Here is a 24,602-nt window from a genome sequence, read left to right on the forward strand (position 1 = left end):
TTGACTAAAAAAAACGAATAAATAAACAAAATAAAACAAAATTATGGTAGAAACTAACCCAATAAATGTCACGGTAACATTTATTGGGTTAGTTTCTACCATTTTGTGTTATGCCCCTTTATTATTATTTTTTGAAGTTCAAAGATGTAAAGAAATCTCGCGGACATTTTTTTTCTGTTCTTTAATATTTGTTTTTTAAACCGAATAAACATTTTACATTAAATAAAAACACTAAAAAATTATTCAGTTATATGTATGTATAACTACTTCATTTAATCACATAAATTAATATACGAAGATATAATTTTATGCGTACATTTTCAGTATTTACTTCAACAGTGCTCAATACATGGGTAGAGCTAGGTAGTAAGTTAGAAAAATATATATGGCAATTAAGCTACACAGATTATTCCGCGTTTCATTCTCGTGAGAATTCGTTAGACTTATGTATGCATGAATATGATGTATTCTTACAATAATGAAACATATAAACCTGACGAATTTTCACGAGAATGAAACGCGGAATATTCTGTGTAGCTAAATTGCCATTCATATTTTCATAACCCACTACGGTATTTTTTTTAGATTAGGTTCACCTCCACAATTTTCTTTTAAATGACGGATTTCAACTAGGTTTTCGACTATGCTGAATACGGAAATCGCATTAAAATTTTGAAGAAATAAGTAGTTATCGAGATATAAAACGTTGTATTATGCATTGTATTCTTTGGCGGCCATCTTTGTTACGTGCGCGCGCGCCATAAACACATCTACGCGCCAAAGATGTCAAAAGATAACCGCCAAAGAATACAATGCATAATAAAACTTTTTATATCTCGCTAACTACTTATTTCTGCAAAATTTCAATGCGATTTCCGTACTCACCATAGTCGAAAACTTGTTAACGTCGTCATTTAAAAGAAAATTGTGGAGGTGGACCTAATCAAAAAATTTACCCCTACTACTGTGTGTGTGTGTGTGTGTGTGTGTGTGTGTGTCATTTTTCTTGTTCTCTGGTAGCGCTGAATATTATTTGTTTTTTGAACCGAATAAACATTTTACATTAAATAAAAACACCAAAAAATTATCCAGTTAGATAGAAAAGTAACTTATCTTGTCTTTGATAACATTTATTTTTTTTATATTTGTTTTTTGACGACTTTTTCGTATCTCTGTGGATTGTAATACAAACTCGTTTGCTATTATAAAAAATGCCCTAAACGTCTTCAATGTCACGACCACCTCCAGTGGCACCTCACGGATTGGCTTTCTTGGTCCTACCTCATCTTATTTTTCGACTTTCCGATTAATGTCAGCCGGGTATGATTCTATTTCATCATAGGGAGGGGCTTATCCTCCCAGGTATCACTTTTCTGTTTTGGAAGGGGACATTGTTTCGATCGCGGTAAATTTTGCAATTCCAGAATATCCTCTTTTTGAGAACGAGGAATCCCCCTGCCCCCACAAACGCATGTTAAATCGACCTCGTTTCACATGCACTCCCCGTGGGAAAGTAAATATTACCTTCTAGTATCTTCCGATTCTCAAGTGTGAAAAACGGTAGAATTCGGTTAAAATCAAACGACATTTCCATCTCGGAACGTACCCTGTTGCATTTAGCGTTATCCTGTCTATTTTTATTTATTTATTTATTTATTATTATTTTTTTTTTTTTTTTTGATAATGTGCGCGCGTGCGTGTGTGTGTGTTATGGAGGGAGGGCGGGCAAAACGAAAGCTGACGACGAGAGTCCGATGGAGAAAAAAAAAGTGGGGGGGGATACATTCACTTGAATAAGTTTTAACGCAACAAACGATCGTTTTCTCCCCTTTTTTTACAACTGTAAAATAAACATCTTCTCTGTACCCCCACCTCTCTCTCAGTTTCCCCCATCCGTTTTTTTTTTTTGTGTTCGTGTGTTCGTGCGTCTGCTTCGCGTACATTATCCCTTTACAACGCATTTCTTTCCGTAAAGTACAGAATAGTTAACAGTGGAAAACTCGTAGCAAACGCGTCGGGTATTTGTTACTATTAACAACAACGAAACACTGAAAACAGTGGTCTGAAAACAAAAACATGTCACCAAAGGCAAGATAAGTTAGCTGAATAAGTTTTTAGTGTTTTAACTTATTTTAAAGCGTTTATTCGGCTCGGAAAAACGTCGTGTCGAGTGTTACGTTGGAACAACAATAATGGTGGACATGAGATGGTCACCTCTTTTGAGTCTCGATAATCAGTCAAAAATCGAAAATTAAACAAAATACTGATAGGAACCGCCCACAGCTAAACTTTTGAAAATTGAAAAAAATTGTGTCAACAATTATCCAACAAAACTAATCAAAACTTCTCTGCGTAATAATCTCAAGAAGGATCAAGTAGGTTTATTTTTATTTAAAAACAAAATTAATTTTATGGCTAAACGATAATCGACGATCTTTAAACTGGATTATGTAATACAAGATGGAGAATTTCAAATAATTCAAACATTTGTGATATTTTAAAAAGCCATTCTTAACATGGCGAGGAGAGGCATTGGAAAAAAAAAGGTTTGCTTGATTGAGAAATTTTTACTTGGTTTCCATTCCACCTTATGATTTTCGTTTAAAATGACTTTTGTAGTTTTTCGGGTATGCTGAAAACGAATATCGCATTTATATTTTCTGCAAATAAGTAGTTTTCCAGATATTAAACAATGTAATTCCTTATTAAAAGTGGTGGGCATTGTTGTACGCGCAAGTGCGTGCTCCAAACACATGCGCGACTCTTTTTAATTTCTAAATACAGAGTTGTTTTCTTTGGGGGGGGGGGATTAGATTACCACAAACAAAAAAAATATGCGCGCTTGCGTGTACAATAATGGTCACCACTTTTAATATAAGCAATTACGTTGCTTAATATCCGGAAAAATACTTATTTCCGGAAAGTTTCAATGCGATATTCGCTTTCAACATACCTGAAAACCTGTCAACGTCGTCAATTTAAAACAAAACAAAGAGTGAAAAAAAATATATGAACAAATGTTACCAAAGGCAATATAAATTACTCTTCTACTTACATGGATAAGTATTTTTGTGTGTTATTTTAAAGCGTTTGTTCATTTTGAAACAAAAGTAGTGTCAAATTTATTGTGTTTGAACGAAAATAAATGGCGGTTTCGTTACAATCATTTGAACTCTCGTTAATCGCTCAAAAATCGACAATTAAAGAAAATACTTGTAGAACATTACATTTTCACATGATGGGTTGTATTTATTGGACAGGTTTCTACCGGTATTTTAAATTTTCGATTTAGGAGGAATTATCGAGACTGTAACGAAACTGTCGTTTTATTTTATACAACTTTTATTTTCTTAAAACTTGAAACTAAACGACGCATTAAATTCAGTTAAAGTACAAATAAACTTATCCGGATAGGTAGATAAGTATCTTATCTTGCCTTTGGTAACAATTATTTGTTTTTACTTATTTTATTCTTTTTGGTTTTGTTGGCTATTGTAAAAAGGAACCAAAAAAAGTCAAGATAAGTGTTTGCTTTTAAAATAAGATTAAAAATTGGTGCTTGTGCATTTATGGGCCCGCAATTTCCACGAAGTTACTCGGGTGTGGCTGGCGGATGACGGAAAGAACCGAAAATGGTCAAGTAGTTTTCTGGATATTAAGTGAAAGACATTTTTTTTTCCAATGTATTACATATGAATTTCAGTGGTTGTCGCCATTTTTTACATGAAGTGGGGGTTAACAATTTGTTTGTTTGTTTTTGTTTTGTTTTGTTTTTTTGTTTTTTTTTATAAGGCTCACCCGGCCGTTTCTGGTTATTTTCGTTATCTGCCGGACACACCCGAGTAACTTCGTGAAAATCGCGGGTCCATAAATGCACAAGTATCCAAGAATGTGTGCGTGACCCTAAACGTTTGTACCTTAGTTCGTTTATAATAGGAATTGTTGATTGAGATTGTGTTTTTCTTTTTTATTTTTGTTCTTTGATTTTGTTTTGTTGTAAAAACAAAACAAAATCGTTTGGATTTGGTTTCTTTTTTGTTTAACACCCCACCCCACCCCAATGCAGCTGCTGGAAAGAAGAAAAGGAATCCTTAGTCGAAATAAAACCATTAAGAGATGATGTTAGCTTCATCTGTTTTGTTGTATTTAGTTTTTTTTGTTTTGTTTTTGTTTTGTTTTTTTAAGTGCGTATTTATACTTTTTTTTATTTCTTTTTTGTAGTCAAAAAAAGTACCAGAATACAACAGGGGAAAAAAATCGGAAGAAAATTATCAACTACCAACAATTGCAACATCCACCCCCACACCATTTTATGGACCATCAACATCTTTTTTGCGTGCAAAAAAAAAGTTAAAAAAGCAATTTTTTCCTTACGAAAGAACTGATCGAATATCAACAACAAAAACAACCCCTCCGCGCACCCAATACTCATTTCACGTTTATTCGGCTTTCTTTTCCTTTTTATTTGCTGCACGGCAACTATTGCTGTTATCACACACCCTAGCTGTTGTTGTTGTTGTTGGCCGTACGGAGGACGAATATCTACCTGACGTTTATTTCACTCGACAAAGAAGTACTTCCCGAAACGCACAAAAACACACACATTCTTATAGAATTGTGTTGGGTCGCGATCAATTTACCAGGAAAAAAAAAACGTCGGATTTTATCCGTGGCAATTTTTTTGTTCTAAAATCAACAACCAACTCAACAAAAAAAAAAAAAAAGGTAGGTAAAAAAAGGTGCTTATGTACTTATGTTACCGCGCTATTTTTTTTTTAATTAATTTTTTTTTATATTTTCAAGTTAAATTCACTTTTTACGACAGTTTTTTTTTTATTTTTTTATTAAATTGTTAGGTGAAAGTACAGAATAGCTACAATACATGTTAAGAATGGCTTTCTAAATAATTTTTTTTTTTTTTACTTTCTTTCCACTTCAACATTCACCGTTAAATTGGTGACTTGAAGTGGTTTTCGGGTATGTTGAAAACACGAATATCACATTTAAATTTGGGGCAGACAAGTAGTTTTCTGGATGTTAAGACTTTTATTATCCAATGTAATCCCTTATGTTTTTACTGGATGCCATGTTTTCCCCAACTTAAAAGCACTAAGCGCAGTAACATAGATTCACTAAATTTTTTTATTGCATTTCAAAATTTTTCTTTATTCATTTCCCGTTTCTTTTTTTTTTTTTGTTTTTTTACCGTCATCAATCCCCTAAAAATGTTTGCTTTGTCTCTCTTAAAACCGCCGTTTTATAACTCTTTGAGTTATTTTTACAATAGACAACAAAGTAAAAAAAAAAAAAGCGTTTTATTTTATGATTTATGAGCCATTATCGAGTCAAAATGGCTATAATAAAACCATCTTTCTTTTCGTTGGAACTCGACTGACTCATGCTCCAAAGTAAATAAACGGTTTAAAATAAGGATAAATTTTTACGACTTTCTCCAGCTTATTATAAACATCCCAACCTCCCCATGTTAAGAACGGCTTTCGAGGTTGAAGAGGTGTTTATTGCGGAAGCTGTTCTTAACATGGGGTGGTTGGGGGTGTTTATACTACGCTGGGGCAGATCGTTAAAAAATACCAAGATAAGTTAAAAACAGACCGTTCGAATTCTGCCTTGTTCCAATGTTGCTTATCTGTTAAAATAGATCAAATCTATATATTTAGAGCAAAGGCGCAACCACTAAATTTTTGTGTGTGTTTTCGATTTTTTTATATAAACGTTGATCGAAACTTTAGTTCCAACTAAGGGTCAAAATGCGCTAGAGGATCAACTAAAGACTTACCTTTAAAATCTTGATTTTTTTTTTTTTAGGCGTATTCGGGTCTGTTTTGAACGAATATCACATTTAAAATGTCATTGACAAGTAGCTTTTATAATATTAAAACCTTTATTATCCAATGTATTCCTATTGCTTTCAGTGGTCGCCATATTTGTTTTTGCGCATGGAATCATCCCACCATATATATATATATATATATATATATATATGGGATGATTTCAATATTATTTCCCCCCGCCCCGCTCCGATCATTTTTAAATTTCTAATTACAGAGTTGTTGTTTTTTTTTGGGGGGGGGGGCTCATTACCGAAAACTGGCACAATTTTTTTCCAAATTCTAAAAAATTGTGATTTTTTTTTTTTTCGCTTTCCGATTACGATCTATCGTCCCAACACTGGTATATTAGTGGCCTACCAAGGCCATAGAGGAGACAACCAAGCAAAAAAAACTTTACAAAATTCATCCTAAATCAGCAAAACTGAAGCTGGCCTGCTACGACTATATACACAAATTATGCCAATTTGGACATATTTTATTGGTTTGAAAATATAGGTTCTTTTTTTACCAATTGTCATAAAATTTTAACCATAGAATAATATAATCTTCAAAAAGCCTGCAAATTTTTATGTCGCTTTGTCCCATAGAACCAAAGATCATTTCAATATTCAATTTGGTTACAAGTATAGATATATCCATCATATATATATATATATATTAGGACCCCGAGATACAGCATTAAACATTAGTATAAAATTTAGTACAGTATATAATACACATGTATATAATTAAATAACATTATAAATAACACCGTAAGGTGGGGCAAATATCGTAACTAGTGTCCATAAAAACATCGTATTCCACATTGTAACATGAAAAGATCATATGCTAAGGTTCTACTGTATATAGATACACCACTATTTTGGCAATTTTATAAGTTCTAAATCTCAGCGACTATTGATCAGAATTTAACAAATGAAAGCTAGTTGGAAAGGTAATGACCTGAATTGTGTAGTGGGCTATGTGACCTTTTATTCTTAAGGTCACAAATTAAAGGGATTATCCAGAGCTTATTTTTGGCACTTTTTTACAGCCATAAAATGTTTCAATCCTAATCATTTGTTTTCCTAGTTTTGCATATGAATTACAAAATATCTATTTTCCCAAAACCTCTGCCCTTGATAGAGGGGGAGACTGAAACTTGCTGCTATGGTTTCAAATGATCTGAAATAACAGCAAGGGGAGACTTGATTCCAAATATTTCTCAGATGTTATATCTTCCCTCTTTGGTTTTCATACATAAAGTAAATTTCACAATGTATAAAAATTATTTGATATTGGAGATATTCATAATCGCACACTATTTCCAAAGGAGGGGAGATATAACGTATGAGAAATATTTCAGATCAAGTCTCCCCTTGCTGTTATTTCAGATCATTAGAAACCATATAAGCAAGTTTTAGTCTCCTTTCCATCAAAGCCAGAGGTTTTGGGTATATATATATATATATATATATATATATATATATATATATATATATAAAATTCTGTAAATTAAGATTTGCAAAAATTTATTATTCGGCCAGGAATACTTAATTAACATTTGGAAAATTCTTTATTCCGTGGAGTTTAAAAGACTGCCTTCCTTTTTCAGAGGAAAGATATTAGAAAAATATTATGTATAGAAAAACTTTGATTTTGCTGTTTAGCGCATAAATTGAAACTGAAACATACACACACATATAATGTAAACCTTTCCTTCTATAGCGAGCATCACAGAGAATGAGTTTTATAGAAACAAGATAGAATAGTAATTTTTATTAACACAAATAGATCACAAATAACTTGTTTTTGATTTGTTTCAAATCTGCTTTTCCGTTAAAATAGTAAGATCGAGATTTGATTAGGAAGAAGGAATTAGGAACTTGAAAGTTTAGATCATAACTTAGTATGATTTCTACGACGGAAAAGAATAATTATGTAATTATACATATATATATATGTATATATATATATATGACATGAGGACACGTGAGGAGTGGTTTCTTATGTGGAAAGTAACTGTGACGAGGGATTCTGGTTTTAACTGACTATTTGTCCGAAACATTAACACATTCAGTGTTTCGACCATGTGAAGTTGTTTATATTAATAAAAATATATTTTGCTCTTATTTTCTTGAGCACTCTTAATAACCTTGTTAAATTCATTGGTTATCACATTTGAATACCTATAACCTGTATATGTGTATATATATATATTATATATATTATTGTGAAGGTCTACCTGGATCGATATTCTTCGTGTATTGTCAGGATAAAGAATGTAGAAATGTTGGTCGATCCGCAATATTTATATAATTTTATTCCTATAAATGTTCTACACGTGTATTGAGCACTTTTGAAGAAACATATATATATATATATATATATATATATATGTGTGTGTTTCAGTTAGTTTAAAAAAGAGGATGGAAGACCTTCGTAAACATTCAGAAAGTTCTGTTTTTTTTTTTAGAAATTTTACCAAGTTTCAATTATAAAATTTCATCAACTTTTATTTTTGTGATTATGTTAAAGTTTTTTTGTTTTTGTTTTTTTAAATAAAAAAGATTAGCATTGTCATTAGACATCAATTAAGCAAGATTTCCTAAATTTCAGTTTCCTCTTAAGACATCTTAAGCTTCAAATTTTAGACATTTTTTTTACATTGAAAACCATATAAAGGATTTTGATCAAAATTTGAATAAGCATTGTATGCAAAATGTTTATATGTCTATATATATATATATATATATATATATATATATATATATTGATTTTAATTTTCATATAAGGACATGAGTGATGCAAAAGCTATGTTCAGGAAATTATTCTGAACCGGTAATTCTTCTATTCTAATATAATTAATTTCCTAGTAATTATTTTATTATTTGAAATAGAAGAAATCTCTAATAATTAATAGGAATTTATTTTCTTTTAACTATTTTTTTAGAAAATTCAAATGTTTCTGGTCAAAATAAGCTTTTAATCCGAAAACAAAGGAGAAAAATTCGATTACAACTATAATTTTCTTTGTCCGTTCTACGTTTTATTTTATTATTTATTTATTTATTTATTTGCTGATTTATTTACTGGGCTGATCTAGCTGGAAATGTTTGGGACATTTTTATAAGGTGTAGCGAATTGAGCATTATGGTATCCGTTTGATGCACAGTTATGGAACAATTAGGATTAGCACCACAATATCACATTTACTCTTGCTTTTATCTGAAACTACCGAGCCGATCCTTTGTTATGACAAGGTAGAGCGAATTAAGTATTATGTTAGCCTTCGATGCATAGTTAGAGATTAATAGAGATTATTCACCACAGTACTACATTTTACTGTAGAAATTTTCTCTGAAACTACTGGACGGATATAACTGAAATTTTGTATCGACTTTTGTTATTATAAGGTCCAGCGAACTAAGTATTATCGTACCGTTCGATGCATAGATAAAGGTTAATTGGATGAGCATTTAATGCAAGAATGAACACAAATTTAACCATATTCAACCATCAATTTGATATAAAGCACTCGCTCTAAGTTAACCAACCAAAATTTTGACTAAAATAAGTCATTTCAACATCGCATCATCAGAATAAGATCAAGTATTTTAAAGAACATTGACATTAAAATAACGATTGGCATAAAGTTAGCAACAACAAAAAATGGTGTTAAATAAAAATCAGCAATTCGAGATTGTGGCTTTGCAAACACCTTTGAAACAATATTTAAAAACAAACAAATGTGAGTATTTTACTTTAATAAAATAAACGGGTTTGTATTACTATACACATAGATGCGAAAAAGTTGTCAAAAAACAAATATATAACAAATAGATGTTATCAAAGGCAAGATAAGTTACTTTTCTACCTAACTGGATATGTGTTTAGTGTTTTTATTTAATGTAACATGATTATTCAGTTCGAAAAACATACAGTGTTTACCGATGTATTGGAAAATTTAAAATGGCGCCCGACTCTCTCTTTCACACGGTAAGTTTGGGAAAAGGAGTTATAAATAAAAAAAAAAACTAGACAAAATACTGTTAGAAACTCGCTCAATACCGTGACATAGGCTGACATATATTCGGTAGGTTTTTAACAGTATTTTGTATATTTTTAACTCAGTTTCCCAAACTTCCCGTGTTCAACAGATTCGGCGGCATTTTAAATTTTCCAATTAATCGGTAAACACTGTATGTTTTTCGAACTTAATAAACATGTTATTGTTACGTTGAATAAAAACACTAAAAAAAGTATCTAGTTACGGAGAAAAGTAACTTATCTTGCCTTTGATAACACATATTTGTTTTTTGACAACTTTTTAAAATCTGTGTGTACAGTAATACAAACCCGAACAAACCGTGATTAATGGGATTTTCGGGTTTTGCCGAGATATAAATGTACAATTAGCGATTTTAAAACTTGATCTCGACGGCCATGTTTATGTTAGTAACGGGAAATGTTAACATTTGTATATATTTAATACAACTATGTCAACTCCTGGTAGCCCGAAATTTTTGTTTTTATTCTTTTTATATTTTTTTTACATTTTTTAAAATTATTTCATTTATTTCTACCAAATTATGTTTTGGAAAAACACTAAACAGTATATCGAACATTTAATGAAATCGTTAGTTATTAAATTAGTAAACCAAACTACTTTAAACCAATTGATTTTATTACAACAATGTTGTTTTTATTTCGATAAAATTATTAGGGATAAAAATCTTTCAAATATTTCAGTTTTTTAATGCATAAAGAATTGTTAAGAGTTTAAAAATTAAATTTCGAAGATCGAGAAGTAATTCACTCGTTTCCAGTTATTAGCTCAAGATTCAAATTTAGATATAATCGATTTTTTAATTGTATTTCTTGTCATTGAAAAATATTCTAACTTTTTAAGTCACGAAAATCAAGCTTAGATGTAATGTTTTATTGCTCGCGACCATGGTTTCATTTGTTTTGTTTTTTGTTTTTTTGTAAAAAAAACAAACTTTTTTTACAAACATTATTCTACACAAAGAATTTTGTAAGAGTATTTATACTAATCTGGGAAAAATTAATCTGAACTTTTGGGAGTATTAGAATCGGTATCAGAATCGAGGGAAAAATTGTTCCGATTTTTCGGTGCCAAAAACGATTCTGTTATTGCCTTTTTTTTATTTGATTTTTTTTTAAAGTAAAATCTTCGACTATAGATGTTTAAATAATAAATCTTAATTGCTTTTAATCTAATACTGAAACTAAAATCTATAGATCATTTTCCACAAATGTATTTTTTTTTTTTGTTTGAGAAAATGTTTGCACATTTTACGTGTTTTTTACCAGAATCAGGAAAAATAACAACTCTATAGTTAAATATTTAGAGATTTATAAGGAATCGGTAATCGTATCGGAAACGCGAAACTAGTACAAAATCGGTAATTGTATTGAAATCCGAAAAAAATATTGGAATCGTCTCCTCATTAATTTATGCAAAAGAAAACTTAAATTGAAGGCAAAATAAAGTGTGTGTGTGTGTAATCGATAATTGATAAAGATGTCAAAGAAAATGGCCGATTTTGTGTGAAAGTGATATTGTATTAAACGACCAATAAATTTTATTTCGATGAACTGGGCGAGATATCTCAACAATTTCTATACTACAAGTGAAGTAATATTTGTTTGTTTGTTTTTCTGTTGAAACTAGCTGTATCTACCTAGTGTTGCCCGGGAGTAATTGTATTTTAATTTTTAGTCCGTTTTTTAACAATGCCTTTTTTTGTTTGTTTGTTTTTGTTTTGTTATTTTTTTTGTCATTCTCCCAACTTAATATAGGATTGTAAAAGTTGGGTGCTGTATGTGTTCCGCTTATCACAGCATTGTTTCTAATCGTCTGCTAGAACCAGGCAGTGCAGAATCAGGAGAGGTTTTCTTGGGAGTTTTGTTTAGTTTTCTCCCACTGCACGAACTCCGACACTGGAGTCGGAAAGTGGGATTCAGAAATCAGCACCCTCCGGGGAAGGTTACTCTGACCTGCAAAAAGTGCATGGGCAGTCCGGTCGGCATTCCCCGGTGAGGGCGCCTCAGACAATTAGCAATAATCTAATCTTTTCTCGGAGAAAATAAGGTAAGGCCTGGGATGGTGGACCTCCTAGAACTGCACAGAACTAAACTCCCACTACAAAATCAACAGGGATCGGATCATTACAGGAATGCTCTAATCTCTGTTGATTGTGGGGCTCAGGATCGGGCTGATACGCAGGCACTTTTACAGAGGGTGTCCATTGTCTCACGAGATCGAACGGACGCCATTTTAAATTGAACAAAATGTTTTAAAAAAAAAAACATTGTTAAAGTGTGAATGTTGTTTTAATATTTTTTATAAAATTATTTTGACGCAAATTTTATACGCCGGGAACTTTTGTTTATGCGCTGATAAAACTTCTCAAATGCACAAATTGTGATGTTAGATTTTATAAGGTGTTACCTTTGTTCAAATGCACAATTGTGATGTTAGGTTTTATAAGGTGTTACCTTTGTTCAAACTCGGAATGTTCCTTCGTTAATCGGATTTTTTGGATTAGCAATTATAACAGACATTCCGATACAAAACATATCTAAGACCACTCCCAGGCAGATAAAGTATATTCATGTGAAAATTTCATAAAAATCAGCCCAGTCTTTTCGGAGTCCATGGGGAACGGACTCGTATACAGACACATAGTGGGTTTGGTATATAAGTAAAGATAATTACAATATTTCATCATTTTTAAGTAATTTTTGTGAGCAGAAAATTTTCCTGAGAAACTTTTCCTAAGAAAAGATCTTCCTCATTTTAAAATGGCTTTAAATTCTCCCTCGAACTTTGTTTCATTTGATTTTTGTTTCTGTTTTTCAACTCTAAAAATATTTAGCCTCTTCACTAGTGAAGGGCGCCCCCCCCGGTCGGCGATGCGTGCTTTATCCTGCCTGGCAGTTACAGAAGCCAGAGGTTCCTTCTTTTTGGTTTTCTTTTTTTCATAGTTACGGTTTTTAATAGTTACGGGCCCTTTTTAGTATTGTCCGCATTCCCTCTCCATCTTGCACTCACCATACGAACAGTCGATGAAGAAAGATAAAAAAAAAGGTGTAAGGTCACAAAGGAACGGAAAAGACGTTTTATTCATATGTATTATTATTCATCGGACTGCTGTTCTCATCTTGAGTGTGATTTTCACAACGTTTCGGTCGATATAACTTCCGACCTTCTTCAGGTGTATCTTGTTAAACTCGGAAAATTTGGACGAAATTTGTCCACAAGAACCTGTGGCGCAGTGGTTAGAATACTGGGAAAAATCAATTGTAAAAGTGATATTCTCCTGAAGGTTGAAGGTTCAATCCTCAGTGTTGGCGACCGAAATATACATTTGCAAATTACTTAGGACCTCTATCCAGTCATGGCTAACGGAACAAGAGCACGCTACTCCCGTGAAGTAAATAAAAGGTTCCGCTCGAAATTCCGTCCAAATTCTAAAGTTCGACAGAAACATTCCCGAGTTCGACAAGATACACCTGAAGAAGGTCGGAGGTTATATCGACCGAAACGTTTTGAAAATCACACTCAAGATGAAAACAGTAGTCCGATGAACCCAAATAATACAAATAACCAATCCTCATCTAAAAAATTCAGAAACGTAATTTTATTCATAGTCACTGTTTTTTTGAAAATTAATTACAATTATTTTTAACAGACCGTTTTGCAATTTTGAATGGAGAGTATTGATTCAATTGTAGCATATGTATCGTTAGAATGTTCCTCATATTTTTGTAATATAAGTCACTCCTAACAAAGGCATAAAGCCACTTTAGAATAAGAACTATTGAGATTGTCAGTAACGTGATTTTAATTTACTTTTTTAAGTTTTCACATTCGAGCTCCATGGTTTAATCCATTTTTACTATTATTGTTTTCTTTTTCTTGCACTAAAATTTCACTAAACATGCTGTTAAATATAAACACAATTTATTCACATAAAAATTTAAATATGAAAATTCTTCGTTCTTGTCCAGGATCCTCCCTAAAACAATCTGCTAAACTGAAGAGACGATTTTCCAATTTTGATCGAGGTCTCTTGAGTCGGTATGCAGCCATTTAATTTTTCCATATAAAGCATTTTGTCCTCTTTAAGAAAGAGTTCCAGGGCCCGTATGCCTCATTCACGGAACAACAGGGCTCCATGGAGCCCACTTTGGGAAACCATGTTCTTGCTGTCTAACTTCCATTATTAGTTCGTACATGCGTCTGTCAGCATTGATTTCGAGATCACATTCAATTGTTTGTGTGTGAACAATTGCAAATTACAAGTGGTCACCAAACAAAAGTGCATTTAATCTGCAAATATTCATACAATTGAAATAAGCGAAAGCTTTAGTTGGTCCGAAAGTTTCGATTGGTTTCTTTGAATAACCTTGAACCTTTTCTTTACAAAAATCAAATTTTATTTATAAATATTTCTGTGATGAAATCAAATAATGAAACGCAATTCTTTGAGATACAAAAATGTTTTACTTTTTGTTAGTTTTTTGGCAGCAAGTCATTATTCAAGCACATCTGATTGAACACGATACTTATTTTTTCCCCCGAATTTTCTGGATATCTTTTCGATTCGCCGAGCGGTCGTTTTTTTTATTTCAATCGGCATGTTGTACAGAATGGCGCCCAAAAGTTGTTGTTCGCCCATATTCTACTCAAGCGCTTTCTATCGGTGCGTCCGATTATCATCAAAAGCTTCGAAGGAAAAGAAAAGGAAAACGGCAACAACAAACGCCCCTGATGATAATTGGACACACCGATAGAAAACGCTTGAGAAGAATATGGCTGAACAATCACATGCTGTATAACATGTCGATTGAAATAAAAAAGACGGCTCGGCGAATCGAAAAAAAATATCCAGAAAAATCGGATATATATATATATATATATATATATATATATATATATATATATATATATATATATATCAGTGAAATTGTATGCCAGGAAACTTCTAAACCCATCTTAACGGATTTTTGATCGACAGACTTGAAATTTAGTATATAGGTTGTTCAAACATGTGGAAAACGTTTTAATCAGTTTTCATCCAGATAAATGGCCGCTAAGGGGGTTAAAATTTAAAAATTCGTACTTGGGATAATCGGATTTTTATCTGTTTGTTAACTGTTCACAGGGTTGGAAAACACTTATAAAAGATCGTGGCAATGATTATCGTCCTTGACTTACCGTCTTTAGGTTTTGGTTTCGATCTCAGCTCGAATATATTTTTTTGCAAGAAATAAACTGTTTAGAAATAAAAACATAATACTCGTATACACATGTCTCAGTTCCTTTCCATTTTTTAGTTCAGTTTTTTTTTTTTTTTTTTTTAATTTTTTTAAGGAATTTAACATTACGTTTAATACCGAGCAACGTCGGGTAATCTGCTAGTATATATATATATATATATATATATATATATATATATATATATAAACGAAGAGATTTAACTGATGATTGATAAAAATCACATTTATTGCATTATAAAATTTAAAAAAAAGAAAGACAATAGATGTTATTTATTATTCCATAGGGTTTCGAACATTTACACTTTTCTCCTGTGAAAAAGTGAAAAGACGAGTGTAAAATAAAAACAAAACATTTCTGGATCAGGATTAAATGAATGCCGATGTTCCAAATGTATGAACATTTTGACCCCTCCCTTTACTTAAAAATTCACCAAAAATCAGGAAATTAACCAATTTTAATGAAACTTTCAGTGTTTATCAAATAATGATCACGAAATATAATGAACACATTTTTTTTACTTAAATCTTAGTGAAAATGTATTATTTGTTGAAACAAAATACCTTTTCTAAAATTATGCTTTTCAGTAGTAAAAAAAATGCATTAATTTATTTTTGCTTTTTTATGAAAATAAAGCATCGTAAATTATAACAATTAAAAGAAAATAATTTTTACAGAAACATTACGAAAAATCCGTATTTATAAATTCAATATAACGCGAAAGAAAGATGAATTTCTTGAAATACCGATATCATCATTGAATTAAGCATTGTTTATTTAATATTTTCACACAAAATAATTATAATTGCGAAAAATATTTCTACGTTTGTTTTTTAATTACAGATTTTGCATAATTTTTATATGTACGATTCTAATGTTTTCATTGCTTGCAGGAATGTGATACTTTTGGCGTAACATATTTTTTGAAAAAATAAAAAATTTTCTTAAATTTAAAAGCAGGAACATATGAAAATAAATCATTTTAAAAATAGTAAAAATTAGACAAACGTTCGCGATAAGAATGTACAGATCCAAATCTGGAAGAAAAAAGTAAAAAAACAAACAACAAAAAAAACAGCACCATCTACCTCTCTTCAAGTATCTAATGTCATTTTCAGACAGCTTTTCGAGTGTCTGAAATTTTGGGTTTTCGTATAATCCATGTGATGAGGAATTTGTTTTCTTTCAGTTGAACTAAGAATCTCTCGCTTTTGGGAGCTAATTAAGTTGGGTTTTTTTGTACAAGCAAGTTCTTTCTTTTTTTTTATCAAATTCAATGTCTAAGAACTCTTTATCTTTCAAAGGATTTTTACAATGAATTTATTTAGCTTCAAAATTTTGCTGAATTAGTTAGCTCGCCGAGAAAACTTTTTTTTTTTTTCACGTGTACAAATACTTTTTTCCCTTTGGAAATTAACTTTAGTCTTTAACTTTTTAAATACAATACAAAAAAAGTAGTCGGAACAAAAATTCTGATAACTCTGCTTTCCAAACTATCTTCTCCGTATCTTTATTCCACCATTTTTGCCCGTATTAAAAAAATGAAAACTTAAAAATTAAAATTTCATTTTTATGCTCTTTCTTTTACATTTCTTTCTGTCGTGAAAAATGTAAATTTTCGAAACTCCATGGACTAAAGAATAATCTCTATTGTATTTCCTTTCTTTGAACATTTGATGCAACAATGTTAATTTTTATCGTTTTTCCAGTTCGTTTTCTTAGTTTATTAATCCTCTATTTAGGATGTTGAATTACTTTCAAGATTTATTAATAATAATCATAATTTCAAATACTTTTTATACTAAAACATATATATACAGGGTGTCCATAAAGTCCGTGCGCACTTTAAAAAATTAGAACTTTATTTGTATTTGCAATAGAAATAATCTTTAAAATGGATTTGAAAGAAGTAAGTCTATATTTTTTAAGCTTTTATTGAAATTTTATTTAATTTTCCACATGCTCTCCACCATTAGCAATACAAAGGGTAATACGATTTTGCAGTTCACGAAAAGCATTTGCTAAATGATTTATAATAATGCCTGAAATCAGTTATTCTAGCTTTCAAATCTTCCAATGAACTAGGTTTGGTTGCATACACAATTGTTTTCACATGTCCCCATAAAAAAATCTAATGGAGTCAAATCTGGCGAACGTGGAGGCCAATGAAATCTGTTAGGAAATTCCTGATTTAGAAACTGTCTAACACACCGAGCAAAGTGATAAGGAGCTCCATCTTGTTGAAACACTGTATCATCTTTCGTTTAATTGTTAAAGTTCCAGAATAAAGTAATTCTGCAACATATCTAAGTAGCTGTCACTGTTAATAACACGGTCTTCAAAAAAATATGACCCTATGATTCGCTTTATTCCCAAAGCACACCACACATTAACTTTAAGAGAGTCCCTTTCATGTTCAACAGTTTCATTTGGGTTTTCAGTTCCCAAAATTCGGCAATTATGCCTGTTGACCTTGCCACTAACGTGAAATGTTGCTTCATAAGAAAACAGTAAATTACTCACAAATGCATCATCATTGCAAAGTTTTTCATTGAACTGGTGACAGAAAGTTAGCCGTGCATAATAATCCTCTTCTAACAACTGTTGATGTAATTGAATTTTGAAGCTTTCATATGAAGTTTTGCCCACAGAATCTTATGCACAGTAGACTTTGGCAGCCCGAGCTCCGATGATGCCTGTCTTACAGACTTTCTTGGACTTGCAGTAAAGGATTCTTCTATGGAAGTAACACTTTCGTCACTGACACATGGCCTTCCAGGCCGTGGTTTATCATGGACAGAGCCTGTCTCTTTAAATTTTTTCATCCATTTAACAATGGTGTTTCTATGAGGCGCTTTTTTATTGTATTCAATTCTAAACTTTCTTTGTACATCAATAGTAGATCTCAATTCAGCCAACCAAAGGACACAGTTTACTTTTTCCTCAATTGAAGCCATGGCATCAAATTGATTCTGAAAAACAAAAGAAAATATTTTTTACTTATTTTTTTACTTATCTAAAAATTGTTACGAATTTTGTGGTGAAAAATTATTCAATAACTATACTTAAAACTAGATACATGGAAATTTATAACATTTTTTACAGATTATTTCTATCGCAAATATGAATAAAGTTATTTGTTTTTAAAATGCAGAAGAACTTTATGGACACCCTATATATATATATATATATATATATATATATATATATATATATATATATATATATATATATATGATACTTTTCTGTTATACGGTTTTACTTCCTGGGAAGGGTTTTCTTGAAATTATCTAAAGATCCCTGATTTTATTTTTTATAGTATTTTTCAATGAATCTCATATAATTAATGTTATAATATGTAAAAAAAATTATATTGAAAAATATTGTCAAGATATTGTTTTCTGTTGTTTTTGTTCATTCTCTTTTGCACTATTTCATTTTTCTACATTGTTATCACCCTTCATAAATACCCACATACTTAATTACCAGCAATGCTTCAAACAACCTCTTATTTTCTTATATATATATATGTGTGTGTGTGTGTGTGTGTGTGTGTGTGTGTGTGTGTGTGTGTGTGTGTGTGTGTGTGTGTGTGTGTGTGTGTGTGTGTGTGTGTGTGTGTGTGTTAGTATAAAAAGTATTTGAAATTATGATTATATATCGCTTCAGACAAGGAATGAAACCACTTGATGTAAGGAGATAAATAATAATTCCAAGTCAAGAGCTTGCCAACGATGATTGAAAATAATAGATTGTGATCTAGAAAACAGCAATTCTTCTCCCTTTGTCACTAACATCGCTTCTGCAACGTGTGAACTAAAAGACAATAAGGGAAGCGGGAGTTATAAAGCTGCCGAAAGTAAACCAAAGATATATATATATATATATATATATATATATTGTGGATCCTAAAAGTTCATGCCAAAAAGTACGTAAAAGAAAAAGCTATCAGTGCGTTTGCTTCCTCGTTTATTTTCCTGTGTAATAATTTGATTTCTAACCTGATAAAATGTTGCCCGAAATTTCAATCTCTATAAGTTTCAAGTTATGATAACCTTGTACTGATGATTTCCTTGTATGTGTTCTGCTTTCATCGTTCAACTACGCCGAGAATGTCGTTTTATAGTGAAAAGAAAGAAAAAAAGACTTGTATTAAAGAAAAAAAATTTAAGGTCGATGAAAAGCGCCGCGCGAATTGTTGTCTGTGTGAAAAATATTTTGTATTTTTTCATAACGAAAAGGCCAATAACAATAGTGTTTCAGGTTTTTGCTTGTGAAGAGAGAAATATGTCCATAGAAAAGTGAAAGGAAAAATTCCTTAAGGATAACAGAAATCAATCTCTTTTATAGCTACGTGCTTGACATTCACACGTACAAAAAAGGTATTAAATCCTTAAATGTCTGAATTTATTAAATATGTGTAACTTTAATAATAATAATAAAGATACTTGTTAACTTCGAACTGCTGTTAAAATTTCCCACAGTGCACCGCGGCTTAACAGCCTGAGCACTTTTTTAGTATACACTAAAAGAGACTAAAAATGATCGTTATTGTTTTTTTTTGGGGGGGGTACATATCTATCCCATAAGATGCATCGCGTAACAATGCATTCCATATGTACCCAACGACTCGCATATTTTAATCCACATTTAACGTTTTCAAAAATAAATTTAAAGGTGTAACATAACACGGATGCAAATGCATGCACAATGACATCGCCGGTAGGGAAAAGTAAACTTTAAAAAGGAGATCACATTAGAGACGGGGATAACGTTCGAGATCACGTGATAGGCGTGGATGACGCTCTAGGGACGTCAAGTGCTAATGAAAGAATGAGAAAAAAAACGTCATTGTACAAAAAAAAAACACGAGTTGAAGTTCTTTTCTATTTTTTGCCCACTTTGCGACTGAGGCCACAACCTGTTGGTTCCCGTTTGTGATCGTGTATAATGTTATGAAAGATAGTCGATAATTTAGATACGTTTTGCACCTGTGAAATAGACGACTGGCGTGAGCATAAATGGAAATGAGTGAAAAAGAAAAAAAAAACGATTTGAAAGATGTTTTGCTTCGAAAATGTTATCGATTGATTCTTTGGCCTTCGGGACAAGATCAAAGTGTAGTATCTGTTCTTCAGATGCTGCACTTCCATTTCTTGTTCCCTGTCAGAGGAGGAGAGATCGTTCACGACTGAGACAATTTTTATTTTTGTTCCTTTTCTCCACGTTAAAAAACGACCCTGGTTTCTAACTCTGTCCCGTGGGGAGGCATTGCAAATAGGAATGTCAATAGAGGAACCACAATATAATATCGATCCGTAGAAAGATAGTGATGCGTTACTGCTGCAATATCATTTGCACAGGGGCAACAAAGTTTGCACCCGAGATGTAAACGAAACAAAAGGTGTATGCGTTAATGGAAATGAAAATACTTGAAAGATATTTTGCTTTAAAAAATAATTCTTATTTCAAACGGTATTATAAATGTGCAAACGCAGCTATGTCATTATTTTATCAAAAAAAAATAATCAATAGTTAAGTTTTAATCTCATAATGATTTATTTTATTAATTAATTTTGAAATTGTGTATATCCTCTGCTGATAATATCTACAGCATAATCACGTTAACACAGGTTTTCGTTATATCACCGAAGGTAAGCAACGTTTAGTCTAGTCAGTACCGGATGGGTAAGCATTTTCGAAATACCAGGTTCTGTATGTAGGAACACGTTGATATTTCACTGCAAGAACTACAAAAACCTATACAAGCGTCTACAGACCGCTTGTGAATTTGATATTACTTTCACAGAAAACACTCGACTAGCTACAACCACTATATACGATTTCCCCATTCTCTATCTGCGGCCAAATCTAAACACATATTCCATGAACAAAGTTTCTTTCATAGAACTACCCGCCTGTGGAACACTGTCCTGCTGGTGTGCTTCCCGGTTGACAACAAAATGGTAGCCTTCAAGTCCAATGTAAACAAATTCTTGTTGAGCCGTCCCCTGAACAATTACTACACTATCTCCTTACCTTCATTAACCTTTATCCTCGAATGTCCTTCAGGCTTTGATAAGTGGTGACTTCCTTGTAATAAAATAAAAAGGAAGAAAAATCTTCCTCCTTTGGAGCAAGCCGATTCAACCCGCCTAAGGTGAATGTCGCTTCGGTTTGGTAATCTACAGAACAAACGGTGAAGTGCGCGTTGCGGAATTGCTAATATTTCAAAAATCAAATACCAATTCTCAATGAAGAATATTGAATTCCGATTTCTGCTACAATGTATATTAGTGTTAGAACGATTAATCGGAATCGGGAATCGAAAAAATCGGAACTTTTGAGGGAATCGTTTTATTGGAAATTGAGAAAAATCGTGTTTATTTTCTGATACTCCAAAACGAATCTTTTTCCTTTTGATTTTTGCTTAAAACTTAATTTTACACGGTTCACAATAATGATGAAAGGATATATATGTAACGTGAAACAGGTTTACACATGTAGACCCAACACGTTGTAGCAGAGTACGTCGCAAGGACCATGGGGCAAGTAATAACGCGACTCTTTTTTTTAACATTTATTTCCTCATTTCCTGCCACGCGTGACTTCTCGTTATGGGTGTGACGTCACTCACACGCTAGCGTGCTCTTTCTCTTTTTTATAGTCTTTTTCCTCAACCCTGACGTCATTTCGCATACATATTAAATAAGTGCACCCGCGTTCTGTTATAAATATTTATTGATTTTAAAAATTACCAGTAAAACAAAAATCTATAGACCACATCCATAAATGTATTTTTACATTTGCGAAAATATATGCTCATGGTACATGGGGTTTTGCCCCCCCCTACACACACTCACACACATACAAAGAAACAAACAAAACTGTACATTCAGAAATTTATAAAGAATCGGAATTGAAGATTTAAAACAGAATCGATAACTATATCGGAATCGGAAAAATATTGGAATCGTCCCATCCCTAATATATATATTCTTTTACACATGGGCACATGCGTGTGGCTTTTTGGGTCCATGTTCACGTCAGCGGGGCTGGTGAAACACGAAGAAAAATAGCAAGGTAAAGCTCTAGGGAATAAGAGGGTAAAAATTTCCACTCTGCAATCTGATTCTACCGAAAGAACGCGTCGTTTTTGTCTGAATTCCATTCATCATGCCTGCTGGAAGTTGAGAAGCAATAAAAACTAAATTTCAAAAATGGCATCCTCGCGTTGAAGACATCATTTCGGGTTTTTTACGTGTTGTTTTAACGGAAAAAGAATTTCACTTATTGGAAAGCGACGATCAAAAAATCCTAAAACGCTGACTGAGAAAACAAAACGAGGAAGATGATCCGTTCCAAACATTGTTAGCCTCACAAATTGCGTTCCGATGAGATGTGCTTGGAGATTAATTGGTTTCGACGTTGAACAAATCGACATTTAATCCACAAATCCTCATTAGTCAAATCTATCCAATTTTCACCTTATTGTAATCATTTTATTGTTTATACTAACTAAACACTCGGCACGTTTATTATTGTACGGTTAGCTTCACGATTCCTGCTTTCACTTCACTTCCGGTTGTCTCTCATGTTAAGAATGTTTTTTTTTTTTTTTTTCCAAAATGATGACGTTACTATTGAAGGTTTTTTGTTTTTTGTTGTTTTTTTTTTTATTGTTTTTTTTTTTTTTTTACTTTAACGGCAACTCAACATTCTCTGTTAAATTGGCGACTTTTGAAGGTTTTCATGTACCTGAAAATGAATATCACATTTACATTTGGGGCAGAAAGTAATTTTCTGGATATAAAGACCCTTATCTAATGTAATCCCTTGTTTTCACTGGCGGCCATGTTTTTCAACTGAACAGGTACTAATGCATATGAGAGTTACGAAACATCCCCTCCCTATGTTAAGAATAGCAACAGCCACTGGCATTCATTAAGTAATAGATTGGCAAAAATATCCTAATATACAGAGAACTACTGGTCTGCCCCAAATTTGAATGTGATATTCGTTTTCAGCATACGCGAAATTTTTTTTAAAGTCGTCAATTTAAAGGTGAGTGTTGAGTTGCAGGTAAAATAAAAAATTACACTAAGCATTTAACACGTGTTAAATAATGGGGTCTCATTTTCCTATTCTGTACTTTGACCTAACAATTTAATAAACAAAATATACCGTGAACACTGAATGAAAAACGAATGGTTAACCGGAAGTGGAGTGGAAACAGTAATTATAAAGATAACTTGTTGTGTGAAAATTTAGTTAATCAGTGTCTGTTTCCTTGAGGCTTTTCGCCTATATATGTTAATCACACAAAATACGCGCTAAAATATTCTGTACGTCAAATATTCGTTTATTCATTTCATATGAACCAGATGATACTATTGTTGGCATTCGTTCCCTCGACACCAGGTACTTACGAGAGCGATCGCGTGAAGGTTGCCAACATTCTAAATGAATGTCTCTGTGAAACGACCTGAATTCGACATTGGCACACTCAGATTGTCGGTCCGTGTCGTTAAACACTTGCAACGGTCACCTCCCACGTTTCAAGTTGTGTTTAACAAAATAGTTTGCTTTAATTCGGTTTATTAGCCGTAATTTTCAATTAACTGATGAAATGATCCATTTCTTACAAAGTCCACTTACATTCCCCCTCTCTGTTGTTTTATACATTGTTCATCATCTTCTTCCTCCCCTTTGTCTCCTCCTTTTACTCTCTTCTCTCTCCATCTCTCCTATCTCCTTTCCTTTTCTCCTCTATTTCTCCTCTCCTGTCTCTCTCCTCCTCATCCATCTATATTTCTCCCTCCTCCATCATCATCTCTCTTCCTCTCTCTGTCGCATCTAATATAACAAATAGCAAGGTAATATATATATATATATATATATATATATATATATATATATATATACTAGCAAAAGTACCCTTCGTTGACTGGGTTCAAAAACAGCCTACAGAAAATGGACTCTGATTTATGAAAGTATGATAGGTTATGAAAAGGAAGGGCTGTAAAGAGATAGCTTCGAATTTGGGGGTATCAAAACCAAAGCAAAATATGATGAAAGTAAAAATAAAATAGATAAACCCCATATTTATTATATCATACCTGTTCACACTGAAACATTTATCACAATATTCTGTAGATCTATATTAAAAAAAACCTTGTTTAACTTTGTGACATATTTACATTCTATGGAGGTCAGGCGCGAACGAACACCCAATAAATTTATTATACCATATTTCTTCAAACTGAAACATAATTATCAAAGTATACTTACGCAGATAGATATGAAAGGTCTTTATTAAAGTCTGTGCCTATTTCCATTCTATGGAGGCCAGGCGCGAACGCAGACCCCACAATTTTATTATACCATCCCTATTTAAGTTAAAACATACTTATCAAAGTATTATTATGTACATCTATATCAAAAACACTTGTAAACGTTCT

General features: G+C 32.2%; 1 protein-coding gene across 1 annotated transcript in view; it reads left to right on the forward strand.

The window, feature by feature from the left end:
- Positions 1 to 4,372: 4,372 nt before the first annotated feature.
- LOC145249447 (four-jointed box protein 1-like) overlaps positions 4,373 to 24,602 on the forward strand; it is an 80,345-nt gene continuing 60,115 nt past the window's right edge. The window contains exon 1 of the mRNA XM_080111007.1: positions 4,373 to 4,725. The gene's annotated coding sequence lies outside the window, so the exon portion shown is untranslated. The remainder of the gene's footprint in view (positions 4,726 to 24,602) is intronic.

This window comes from Euprymna scolopes, chromosome 28 (genome assembly GCF_053919585.1).
Source record: "Euprymna scolopes isolate OS-2025 chromosome 28, ASM5391958v1, whole genome shotgun sequence".
Lineage (NCBI taxonomy): Eukaryota > Metazoa > Mollusca > Cephalopoda > Sepiida > Sepiolidae > Euprymna > Euprymna scolopes.